A 14,550-nucleotide genomic window follows, 5' to 3' on the forward strand; every position below is an offset into this window, starting at 1 on the left:
TAGGATCAAATGCAAGATTATGGACAAAGTGTGCAAAGTGATCATTGATTCAGGGTCTACAGACAACATTATGTCAAAAGAGGCAGTGAGTAAGCTCAAATTGCAAAGGATACCTCACAACAATCCCTATAGAGTCACTTGGTTGAATAAAGGCCAACATGTCCTGGTCAATGAGCAAGCATGGGTGGATTTTACCATTGGGAGGTATAAGGACAAGGTGTTATGTGATGTCCTACCCATGGATGCATGCCATCTTCTATTGGGAAGACCATGGAAATTTGATAGAAAAGCTATCCATGATGGAGCCAACAATGCATACTCATTCAAGATTCAACATATCCTTGAAGAAGGTGAAAAGAGGGTAGAAAGTCCTAATGTTCTTTTGGTAAGTGAAAATAGTTCTTAAAGACACTTGAGGAAGGTGAAGGTATAGAGTTTTCACTTGTGATGAAGCCCAAAGAAGAAGACAAGAAAGAGCAGCAAGATTTTCCATTAGAGGTGCAAGATTTGTTGAATAAATTCAAAGGCATATTAAGTGAAGGGTAGCTAGCCACCTTACCTCCTAAAAGAACCATAAGCTATCAAATAGACTTCATTCCCAGAGCATCCTTGCCTAATAAGGCAACTTATAAAATGACTCAACAAAATGTTGAAATTGCCAACAAAATCCAAGAACTCTTAGACCAAGGCCTAATTAGGAAAAGTATTAGCCCTTGTATTGTCCCTACCATGTTAGCACCAAAGAAAGGTGGTACTTGGAGATTGTGTACTGATTCTAGATCCATAAATAGGATCACCATCAGATATAGGTCCCCTATTCCTAGAATAGAAGACCTAATGGATTGTTTAGGGGAAGCCAAGTACTTTACCAAGATTGACATTAAGAGTGGCTATCATCAAATTAGGAGTAAGGAGGGTGATGAATGGAAAACTACATTTAAGACTACTGAGGGTCTTTATGAGTGGCTTGTAATGCCATTTGGCTTATCCAATGCTCCAAGCACCTTTATGAGACTCATGAATGAGGCGATGAAGGACTTCATAGGTAAATTTGTGGTTGTATATCTTGATGGTATTCTCATTTTCAGTAAAGATAGGGTAGATCACATTAATCATTTGCAAGATGTATTACAAAGATTGTATGATGAAAAGCTAACCATGAATTTGGATAAGTGTGATTTTTTCAAGAAGGAGTTGGTTTACCTTGGGTTTGTGTTGTCTCAAGGAAACCTCAAGATGGATCCAACCAATGTTGAAGCCATTGTAAATTGGCCTACTCCTAATACTACAACAAAGGTGAGAAGCCTCCATTGACTAGCCCAGTACTACAGGAAGTTAATTAGGCAATTCAGTGCTATATGTGCACCAATGTTATACACAATTAGAGGTGGAGAGAAAGAAAAGTTTCAGTGGGGTGAAGTAGCAAACAAAGGTTTTGAAACCTTGAAGGAGAAGATAGCTACCCAGTCGGTACTAGTGTTGCCTAGTTTTGAGAAACTTTTCATTGTAGAATGTGATGCAAGCAATGTTGCAGTAGGTGTTCTCCTAAGCCAAGAAGAAAGACTAGTAGCTTTCCATAGTGAGAAGCTAAGTGATGCCAAGAGGAAGTACTCCTCTTATGATCTTGAGTTGTATGGTTTAGTGCGGGCATTGAAGAAATGGATACACTATCTCCTCCCTAAAGAATTTGTGGTCTATACGGACAACCAAGCATTGAGTTTCTTAAACTCACAAGATAAACTCAGTCATAAACACATGAAATGGGTGGAGTATACATAGGCCTATACACTCACCATTAAGCACAAGAAAGGGTAGTTAAATTGGGTAGCTAATGCATTGAGTAGAAGACTTTTGAAGTTCCAAGAAATCCAATTGAGAAGCATAGGTGTGGATAGTTTTAGAGACTTGTACCTGGAGGATGAAGACTTCTCAAATGCCTACAAGGTGTGTAAGGAGTACCAAATCACTTCCATAGTGAGTATTCTGATTTTACTTTTCAAAATGAACTATTGTTAAAAGGTGGGCAGCATTGTGTGCCTAGAGGCTCAATGAGAGAAAACCTTATTCAAGAGAAGCATAATGGCAGCCTTAGTGGATATTTTGGAGTCAATAAGACTCAAGAGTTGGTTCAAAGATACTATTATTGGCCAAGGATGAATCAAGATGTGAAGAAATATGTGGAGACTTGCATAGTTTGCCAAAAGGCCAAGGGTACTTCTACAAATGTCAGTTTATGCCAACCTCTTCCCATACCAAATAGACCTTGGGAATGAATTAGAATGGATTTTGTAGTAGTTTTACAAAGGAAAAAGTAGGGATATGACAACATTTATGTCATTGTGGATAGATTTAGCAAAATGGCTCACTTTGTGCCTTGCAAGACTACTCATGATGCATGCCAAATTGCTCAATTATTCTTCAAAGAGGTGGTGAGGATACATGGTTTACCCATGAGAATTGTTTCAGATAGGGACTCAAAGTTCATGAGTCATTTTTGGAAGACACTATGGAAAAATCTTGGCACCAACCTTTCTTTTGGATCAGCCTACCATCCTCAAACAGATGGGTAGACCGAAGTGGTGAATAGAAGCTTGGGAAACTTGTTAAGGTGCCTTACTAAGGAATATGGTCAAACATGGGATCAAGTACTCTCACAAGGTGAATATGCATATAATGAAACCATAAATAGGACTACCAGCAAGAGCCCTTTTGAAGTGGTCTATGGTGTGCACCCAAGAGGCATTTTGGAGTTGAGAGACTTAGGAAGTTCATCAGCAAGAAGTTGATATGCAGAGGAATTTGCTCAATCAATGAAGGAGGTCCATGATTAAGTTAAACAAGCATTGATGGAAAACACAAGTAAACTCAAATAAAAAGTTGATGAAAAGAGAAAGAACCTACAATTTCAAGTGGGGGATATTGTCATGGTGCACTTAAATAAAGCAAGGCTACAACAAGGAGTGCCAAAAAAGTTGCAAATGAGAAGGATAGGTCCATGTGTCATTCTAGCCAAGTATGGAGAAAAAGCCTACAAGGTGGATCTACCTAGTGACATAGGCTTGTCACTGGTTTTCATTATAGCAGACTTAGTTGCATACAAGGGACCAGTTCAAGGTTTAGATTGCAGTCACTTAGAGGTTTCATTTGATATGAACAACCTTCAGTTACCAGCCAAACCAAATCCAAAGGCCGAGAAGTTGTTAAGTTCAAGGATCGCCAAGAAGACAAGGTAGCAAGCCTATTGGGAGCACCTAATCAAATGGCAGGGTATGGATGATGTTGAAGATACATGGGTGCTTGAGATAGAGTTTAAGAAGCTTAGGATTGATCAGAATCTGATTCCCAAAAAGGTGACATGATCTTCTTTTATTTGGGAGAATGGTGCAGTAACACCTAGGACTTAGGAAAATTAGCTTTCACAATTTTGGCTTGTACTGACCCTAGTGAAGTCAATAGAAAATAAGGACTCTAGGAGGGTCAAATAGTTAGTACTTTGTGTCAATGTAGGCCTAGGTTGAGTTCATTCTTCTTAGGTTTGTATTTTTGTTTAAATAGTGGGTTTGAGTAGGTAGTTGACCTTCTTGAAGGTCCAAAGTGTCAAAACTTGGTATAAGCATTAGGGAGGGTTAAATAGGTCTTTGGAATGTTTTAAAAGTCATATGTGATGACTTAGAATAGGTCTTATAGGTTGGAGAAACCAAAAGTGCAAAAATCACAAAGTTGCAAAAAGTTGTCATGACAACTTTTGTCCTGAATTAGTTAGCGGTGGAGTTAGGGATTGTCCAATGCCCTAGGAGGACTCCACATAAGGGAAACCTATATATACCCTCTCTTTCATGTTTACCAAGGTGAGAGAAATGTGTGATGTAAGTTCAACAACTGAAACTACTCATTTTCAGTCAATTTAGAGTCTTGTAAATACTGTTCATTGGTGTTTTCCTATTCAAGTTTGCAAATAGCCAGTTTTGGCTTGTATATAGTAGTTTTCTTGTAAATATGGTTGCCCCATGAGTTCCACACATGCTACCATCATGGCTAGTTGGTAAATGGTAGGAAACCACTTTTAGATTATACATATGTAGGTTCAAGTTCTAGAGAGGATTTTAAGTATGAATTTCACCTTATTCTAGGTGAGTCCAGGAGCAACCCAGCTAGAGGAAATAAGGTGAAAATGAAGTGCTAAGTGTAGGGGTGTGTTCCAAATCACCATTTTAGAGTTTGGAGGGGTCCATGGAGTTGGTTCAAAGTTTTGTGTGCAAGGAGAAGCTTTAAAAAATCATTTTGATACCAAAACCCCAACTTGTTCATTCATTGCCGGTTAAAGGCCTAATAAACCCTTAAAAACCCTCTTTTGGGGTTCATACATTGTACGGTGAAACCAGGGGCCAAAAAAACAAAAATCATTTAGGGATAGGTGTATCTTTGAATAAAATCTAAACTTATTTGGGGGTCCTTTCAATCATTTTCCTTCAAGCCCTAGAAAACCGGATTTGAAGGCCTAATTGGGGCTCATTCCTTGTAGCCCTTTTCTAGGCGAGATGTTGAAGTCGGTAAGAAACTTAATGATTGCAAGCCACTAATAGACCCCAAATGGATACAAAAAATGTTAGTAGACACCTCCACACCTTTTCAGCATCTCACACTAGTAGAAGGTCAGTTTGACAAGTTGAAGCCAAGAAGCCATAATTGAACACCTAAGAAGCACCGGGAATTGGTAGGGTTCCTAACCAAAACACCTGAATCATACACATTAGAAAGGTAAAGCATCAAGACCTAGAAGAGATTGAGAAGGAATTGGAGGTCTAGAGAGCAACTAGGCCTGGTGAGTTGGTGGAATTGAGCAACACCAGCTAGGTGATGTGTGAGCAGACTAGGTAAACCCCATCAATACTCACTTTGAAAGAATAATGAAGACATTAGGGAGGAATAGATTTGACAATGTCAAAGAACATTTTGATTCCTTCACTAAAGATGAGAAGGAGAAATTCATTCAATAGGTAATCACTCATTTGTTTCATTACAATAGATTTCCACATGATCTTGAAAAGGATATCTCAAATTCTTTTTTACACTATTCTTTTGAATAAATGGGAGGAAGCTATAAAATTGGAAAAAGAAATTATTGATGAGATATTTGTACAATATTTTCCCAGTTTGTCCAAGGATTAAATAAGTTATTTAGTTGATCAGTACAAAATTCAATTTTCTTTCAAAGCAAGGAGATTGAAGCTACTCAGTGGAAAGAGGGCAATTATTGAGACTGAGACTCATCAAATAGCATGTGAAATCAAATAGATGGAAGAGCTCATCCAATCCTCTCAAAATGAGGAAGATATTACTAATCGACCTGAAATGGATGAAGAAGAGATTGTACAAACTAATGAGGTATATCCTATCAAGAAGAAGGATTTCATCATTATTCATGTTCTTGATGATGTTCAAGATATAGTTGATCTATCTGGAGACATCACTACACCAAATATGGAGCCACCTATGACCACTGTCTTACAGGTTACTAAAGTTGAGGAACCGACAACTCAACAATGAATGGATATTCCACTAGCAAAAGATCAACCTGAAAAACCCCAATCCCCACCGGGCTTACAAGATACTCAGAAGGAACATAATGAGAATGTTTTCACACAGACTTCTGAATAGGAAATAGAGAAAAACCAAGAGAAAGCAATTGTTAAGGTAACATCTTCTGAATTGACAAAACCATTAGTCACTCAATAGACTAATGAAGATGATGATGATTCATTAGGCATCTCAGGGCCTATCAATGTTGACAACATGAGTGCATCTTAAATTATGAAGATTTCAATGTTATGCAATCTAGAGCACACAAAATGAGACTTAAAGAGCAAAGGATTGAAGCAGAAACTATTCAAAAAGCAATAGACATTTCAACAAATTTGCTACCCGAAACTTCTACCGGACATCTACCTTTGCCTATTAGCAAGCTTGGTTAATTAGTCACTGATGCATCTGACCAACTCACATCACTTGAAGAGTTCGCCCATGCTTATGCAAAAAAGAGTTATAGGCAAAAGCGTGGAGAGAAGATAATGAAGGAAATTGATACCAGCAAACTGGCTCTATCACATAATAAAGCTTTATTGTGAAAAGACATTGAAACGGGAGGAAAATACATTGCTTCTACCTCTAATGTTTCATTTTGTTATTCTTATATCACAAAAAGGTAAACAGAAACAAAGCAAGAGCTAGAAAGGATATGCAATGCATATGTCCCACTTCAGGACTCTATATTTGCTTTTAGCAAATCTATAGATGATTTGCACAATAGGTTGGATACTTATGATCATGAGAAAGAAAAGAGACTTTGGTCACTAAAGGAATTGAAGGGTCAACTTACAACACAAGTGGACATCCTACAAAGAGCCTACACTAATATTGAAGCCATTTTAGCTACCCCAGAATCCTGTTCACTGGATTCCATGGAAGAGTTTAATTCATAGATTATGTCTACATTTGAGTAAACTAAGAATGTGCTAAAGACATGGACAAATGCCATATCATAGTTGAAGAAGAACTTTAATGTTATTTTCATGAGACTAGCTTATGCATAAATCTTGATTCAGTTTTTCAAGTTATTGTTGTATATGTTGAAAACTTTGATAAAAATTCTCTCTCTCTCTCTCTCTCTCTATATATATATATATATATATATATATATATTACTTTTTCAATTTGGCATTGTTGTCAAAGGGGGAGTAGAAATATGTATGTCTGTTTCTGAAAATTTTGTATAATGTATGCATTAAGGGGGGGCATGTGTATATGTGTAAATTTGTTTTGTATGCACACTTAGCGGTATTACTGTAAAATTTTCTAAGTGTTGCCATCAATGCAAAAGGGGGAGATTGTTGGCTTGATGATGATTGTAATGAATTCACCATATGTTGTCATTGATGATGTAGATACCTAAAAATGGTCAACACTTGTGGAATCATACTCTAACATTTGCGCATTGCCTCATTTTAGGGTTTTTGCGTCGCATTAACATTTCTCCTATGATTCGCACTTGATTTTTATCATTTGCGAGCATCGAGTCCTTCTTCTGCATTCTTCAGTTGTCTCACTTTTGAATTTGGTCTTGTCGACAACATTATCCAGTCAAGATTTTGATCGATTTTATCCTGTCACATCAATGTGTGTGCTCATTTGTCACCATTTTGGACATCGTCAATCCTAATTAGGATTTTTTCCTCTTATTAGTCATGTTGTTCTGTTATCAATCCTTATCATTTTCAATCTTGTCATTTTGTGATCGATTTGTCATCGATCATTGTCATATTCAATCTTGTCATTTTGCGATCGATTTGTCATCGATCGTGGTCATTTTCAATCTTGTCATCTTGCAATCTATTTTGTCGTCGATCCTTGTCCTCTTGTCGATCTTGTCATTTTGCGATCAATTTGTCATTGATCATTGTCTATCTCAATTATGTCAATTTGGATCAATTTGTCATTGTTCCTCATCAATTGGCGCATTTATCAAACAAATCATTTATCACATTGGTCTTTTATCAATTCAAAATCATGATCGAGTCAATTATCTTTCATCAAGACCTAATTCATCTTCTAGGGTTTTGTGATTTAATCATTTAACCTTGTTTGTCATTTCTCTCTCTAGGATTAATAAATTATTTATTTATCCTAAGTCTTTGTGTCACAATTAAATGTTCATTTAATTGGCTAATTATTCCTCTTTGTGAATTAATTAATAAATGAAAGATTATTAATTAATTTACCTAATTTCTAATTTTCATCATTTTCCTAATTCTTAATTTCTTAATTCCTCTTTTTTTCTAATTTTCTAATTTCTCAATCCTAATTTCAATTTCCTCCTATTTCTCTCCTAAATTCATGGGAATGACATGTCAATTTGTCATAATTTGTCATGATTGACAATCAATCAATTTTTGACATAGAAGTTGTCATAATTTGTCATAAATTATCAATCAACAAATTTTACATAGAAAGTGCATAATTTGTCATAATTGACATAATTGATTTGCAATTTTCATTTGAATTGAATCATGCTAATTTGATCCATTTCTCCAATTTGTCTATAAATTGGATGAATTTCTTCAATCTAATCCCTAATCAGATTATCGAATTTCTAATCAATCACGCTTCGAGTACTTTTGAGCAATTTTCTTACCTACTTGCTTTCAATCATGTATGTGCACTTGTAGGTGAAATCCACAACCAAACTATTTGAAGAGGAAAGAAGAACAATGGAGCCGCATGAAGGAGCATTCAAATCACACCTTTAGTTTGCTTAATTTCTAGTTTTGAATGTTTTTATTTCATGTCTCTATTGAGTGTTGTTTAGGATAGATCACTGCATTTTAGTTTTCGTGATTGAGCTAATGATTATTTTTTGATATATGTTTGTGATGATTCCTAATTTCCTAACATACAGATGAAACACATACACACAAATGTTTATATTGTCTACCCAAAAAATAAACAGGGTCGTGCAAGGTTTTCTGGGGACTTCTGCGCCTGTTTGATGCAACTTGCGCCTATGTTGAGAATTTTGTGCTTGTGTAAAGGATATTCTATGCTTGTGTCATGGGTTCTGCACCTGTATCCTAAGTTCTGCGCCTATGTAAAGTCTAGAACAAAGGTAAAAATAGAGTGTTTTACTTGAAAATTGTCTTGTTCTTTGCATTTTGTTTTCTGTTTTTTGGTTTTGGGTACTAATTATCTGTGCAGAATCTTGGCATACACATGGAAAAGACAAAAAATCAAACTACTAACGTGTTTTATGTAGAATCGATAGTCAAAGAATAAACACCTCAAACTTCTAACTTGGGTTTTGCAGGTTGCCTTGGAGAAACAACTAAACTTGGTGTTTGTCTTTAATGTTTTAGGCACCTAGTGATTTCTAATAGGTTGGAATGAACATGTTTTTGCTTTGATTGTTGAGTGTGACATTGGAGTAGGACAGTATGCTCTCATCCTTCTTAGGGTGATCAGAAATCCAGATCTTTGATACCATGCTCGTGTCTTTGATTGTGTGTCACCTTTACAAGGCCTGCCTTCCCGACCACTTTTCTTTTGCAAGCAAGTGATAATCGTGAGAAGGGAATGACCCAAAGTGAGTACGACTAGAATACCTTGGCATTATAACTCGCTATAAACAAATACCTAATGGGCGAAAGCTTTGAAGGAAGGGTTACGTGGGAATTGTAGTTACTTGGGAAGTGATGACCCTTGAACTCTTTCTCATATCAACATCTAAGTAGGGCCTCATGGGTCTAAATCATGCTTGCACAACTACATTTTTTTGGTATCTTGGTGGGCTTAATGTCTCAATCATGCTTGCGTGACATCAAGGAGTAACACTTAACAGAAATCCTTACTAAACACCTTATTTTTAGAGGCCAAAAACCCTTCTAGTTGCTTGAGAAGGACAAGTTCGGATACTTGGAAGAGATACTAAGTTCGCCATGGGGAGATTTCCATGGGGACTGATTCTTGGCTGCCCTGAGAAGTGAGTGTCGTGGAGGGGAGCCCATGGGGTCAAGCATCTATGTATTCTCCTTGAATTCGATAATGAGTCTACCTCTCAAGTACCTAATGTCCTTGCCTACCATAAGAAATGTATGATTGAGCATGACTGTCTTGAGTCTAAGTGGAAATATCTTGTCTTCTTTGATTGTCAAAAGTTGAATTGCATCTCATTTCAAAACAAGACAAATTGATTCCAAACAAGGTTTAACACAAGAACATTTCATCCGACAAAGTTCAAAAATCTTCAAACATGGTTGCCAAATATTTGTCAAAATCTTGTCTCAACATTCATGTCACTTAGGTTTAGGCTCATCCTAGGTTTGTAAGATCATTGTCAAGGTTAAGTTTCATCTAAGTCATACTCCTTTGCATATCAATAAGGGTCATTCATTTGCATATGTCCTCTTGCATTAGAGTAATATCATTGTCATATATTGACATTTGCATTAGTATACCCTAAGTCTCTTCATTAAGCTTAAGTCATTATCATATCATAGCAATTGTCCCTTTGCATATAGTGTCAAAACTAGGTCTTGTCATACTTGATTAATCCAAATCTTTGATAAACCCTAAGTTATTGGTAGGAAGTCTAGACCTTATCAAACCTTTTGTCCTTTTGTCATCAATATCATTTCGTCAAACCTAGCTTAGTATCCAAGCATATAGGGGAGACATTGTCATCTTGTCCTTTTGTCATTTGGTCCTTTTTGTCCTTTTGAGGTCTAGACAGCATTTCAATTTCCTAAAGGTCTCTTTTAGATTTGCAGTCAAAAGTTTGTCAAAATCTTCAAAAACAACCAAAAACATAGATTGCATTTTCGTCTATTTAGTTTGCATTTAGTGGCATATCATATATTATCCTTCAAAAATTCCAAAAACATTGCATTTGCATAAGTGACATGCCTATTGAGACAAGATCAAAATCTAAAAACATGGGTGAACCAACATATCAACCCATGGACAACATAGCGAATTCACAGTTTCAAACTAGTCAGATAGTGCAAGTTGAAGGTTCATCAAACACATCATTGCCACCATATGGAATGGTTCAACTTGGACCACCTCCATTATATGAACCAGTATTTGTACCCATGAAACCAGGACATAGGAGTGTTCCACCTACTCCCAGAGGAAGTGCACCTTTCAATTGGAATCAACGACACCCGCAACATGACATTCAAACTCAAACTTTATATGAAGAACAAACTCTTTCGCAAGGATTTGGTTTAGATCAAGGTATCCAACAAGAAACGAACCCAAATGTCCAACTAGATTCTTCATCCGATTCTGATGCTTCTAATGATGTCGACATGTTCCTTCAAGATCCAAAGATAACAAAAAACATGGATAAGTTCCTAAACAAGGTCTTTAAGATGTTTCCACAAAATTATCTTAACATGATGAGTAATGTGACCTCTTCAACTGAACAAATCCATGTGCAAGAACAACAAGGCGGTGAGTTGTTAAGTCTCCCTCCGCATCCAAATGAAGAAAATACACAATAAGCAACTCAACCTACCTTGATGAGCAAATGTGTTTCAAAGGCATTGACAGTGACTATTCCTCAAAAGTCACCATTTGAGACAATAAATAATCCATTATTCAACACAACACCTGTAACACAAGATCAAATGAAGAACACGCAAGTATTCACAGCTGTCCCTCAACAAAAAGTGGTTCTGTACATGCATAAAATTGGATCAACATCTAAGATGCAAGAAAGTTTCACGACTGGAATGCCTCATATCACTAATGTCCAAAGCAATTCCGCGATGTAACAAAGTTCTTATGTCCCGTTAAGTTCAATATCTTTGCCAAACACTATTGCAATAGATCCTTCGATAATGGTGACACAAAGAGCTATGGGTAGTGGTTTGCACCACCAGCAACTGTTGCAACAATTGAGTAATACAAAAAAGGTACAATCGAATGTGCAACAACAACAATTTCACATTCGACAACAAATTGCAGCGCCTTCAGTACCATTACAAGTTAATGCAAACTTACAACCATCACAATGGATTGGACAAACAACACAACAAGTTAATGCAAGTGCTATACCCCATCTTAAGGAGAAGCAACGAAAACCATCTAAACAAAGTTTTTTACAAATGATGGGATATACACCGCAGCAAAAATTGGCACAAAGTCAACAAATTCCGATTCGTCAGCACCAACAACATGTGCCTCAATATGTGCCAAGGCAAACAAGCTATCCTATTTCACAACCGCAATTGGCGCCTGTCCAATATCAACCACATACTCAATTGCAATATCAACCTAGGCTACAAGAAGCACAACAACATGGTAGATATCAAGGCATAGCACAACCGCAACAACAAGAGATGTACCAAGAACTTTATATGCTGGAGACACCAAAAATGGCCATTTCAAAGTATCAACAACTGATCAAAAATGCAATGTATCGACAAAGAATACCTATTGGGATTAATGATGGACCTTCAAAATCTGATACAATTGCACAACAACTTGAGAAGTTGCAACAAAAAGTTGACGCATTAGAAACTAAAGGAACAAAGAAGTTGTATACAGATCAAGATCTATGTCCTAATCCATTTGACAAGAGTGTATGCATGCCTCCATTCCCAAAGCATTTTGAGGCACCTAATTTTGAGAAATATAAAGGGAATGGCAATCCAAAAGATCACATTCGAGCATTTTTTGTGGCATGTATGGAAGTGAGCTATGAGGAGACATATTTAATGTGATTATTTGCATGAAGTCTCACGAGACAAGCCTTGGATTGGTATTCACATCTGCCAAGAAATATAAAGACTTGGTCGGAATTGGCTCAAAAGTTTTTATCTCATTTCATGTTCAACATCGACAGTGACGTGACTATGTCAGATTTATGCAATACCAAGCAAAAGCAAGGTGAACCATTAGTGACTTTTTTGCAACGATGGCGAAGCTTGTATAGTCGTTCTTCTCTCGATATACCTGAAGAACAAGTAGTGAATTTGTTTATCCAAAATTTGGTCCCAGAAATGATGTATGAGCTAAAATTGAAAAGTCCCAGTACTATAGAGAAACTCATTAAGAAAGGAATGAGCATTGAAATGGCTCTTATAGCTAAAGGAATTATCAAGCTCAATAAAGACAGTGACAACACAAATTATTCAGGGGATAGAAATAGATTTTGGTATAAGAACAAGAATGTCACTAATGATGGAGTTGTTAATGAAAGAGTGGTGAATGCAAATCAACCCCCATTCACAATCAAGAAATTGAGTGTTCCTAATATAACAACTATGGAACAAAATCAAGCATCCATGAGCAATGTCACTCAACAGCATGCTCAACAACAGCATACTCAACAATATAATCAACAACAAGGCCAACAACAAAACCAATAATGTAAACCCTTCCGATCACAGGATGGGCCTCCTCGACAATTTATGCCATTAGGAGAGATTATTGAATTAGTAATGAGACAATTGATACAAGTAAAATTTATTAAGCTACCAGATGTCAAGGCAAAACCAACGGTAAAACCGCATTGGTGGAATGATAATGCGTACTGTGACTATCATCAGTCCAAAGGACATAAAACTGCCTCCTATTTTCAATTAAAACATATGATCCAAGACTTGTTAGAGAAAGGAGTAATTGAGGTAGATCCACCCCATGCGCCCTCTAACACTGATCATACTATTTTCAAAATTCCTTTGCTTGATCATGACAAGGGTAAAGCGTCTTCTTCCAACTCTACTCAAATAGCCAATTATGCAAATACCAATTATAACAATGTCATTAATTGTTTTCATGCATCAAATGAGTATGCTGCCACCATACGAATAAAGGAACAAGATCCTTCTTGCACGGTCACCACCCGTCGATCCAAAATAGTCTTGAAAGGAGCTCCTGCAGCTCCTCCCAAACCGACTCCTGCAAGTCAATATAATCTTTTGGATCATCTAGGAAAAACACCTACACAAATATCTACCATGCATCGTGCAGTCCTAGACAAAGCTTTAATTGAGTCCACTGTCCTGACAGATATTGATGTTGACTAGTTTCAAGCCTGGATTGGACATCTAGCTATTTCCCAAAATGTCGCATTTTCTGATAATGATATCTCACCTGACAAGCTCCCTCATAACGATCCTTTGCACCTTGAAGTCTTTGTCCATAATTGCAAAATCTGACGAGTCTTGATAGATGGCGGAGCAGGTCTTAATATTTGTACTTTGAGAGTGGTCATTGGCCTTGGATATACAGAAAATGACATTGATGCTTCCAAAAGAATAACCATCAAAGCATATGATGATGTTGAGCATCCATCTAAAGGGATAATTACATTGCCTATCAGCGTCGGTCCAGTGACAGAAAACACGTTCCTACAAGTCCTAGACCTTGATCTCCCTTATAATATGATTCTTGGTCGTCCATGGATCCATGCAATGAAAGCAGTTCCATCCACCTATCATCAATGTTTAAAATATCCTTACAATGGAACTGAGATAACAATTCCGAGAGATCCTAATCCATTCCAATTTTGTGCTAGTCTAAAGGATACTCCTCAGCGGAAAGTCCCAGTCAATAAAGAGGCCAATTCACATAGTTATGTGGATCCTAATGAATTGTTAGATGTTGTCAAAGGGAAATTGAAGATACAGGATCAAGGATGCAGAGAATATTCAATGGATCAAACATTCCTCATCGGGAATTTACCGATATCCCCAAAATCATATGGCAAACCGCATTTATTGCAAAAGGAACCCAAGGTCATTATTCAATATCAGCCTCCCACTACATTTACAAGATGGGGAGAACTTGACAAAGAAACTGTAGATGATGATGTCATAGATTGTCTTTACAAAGATCCAACTGAGACCCCACCTATCAGGTTGCCAGTGGAACGCTACGGCAAAGGATTTACTATGCTACAAAAGAAAGGATATGATGGCTACAGTGGCTTAGGCCTGAACAACAATGGAATCTAGAACCTGTCATACCTAAGAGGTGACCTCCAACTTT

This window comes from Cryptomeria japonica, chromosome 5, assembly GCF_030272615.1.
Source record: "Cryptomeria japonica chromosome 5, Sugi_1.0, whole genome shotgun sequence".
NCBI lineage: Eukaryota > Viridiplantae > Streptophyta > Pinopsida > Cupressales > Cupressaceae > Cryptomeria > Cryptomeria japonica.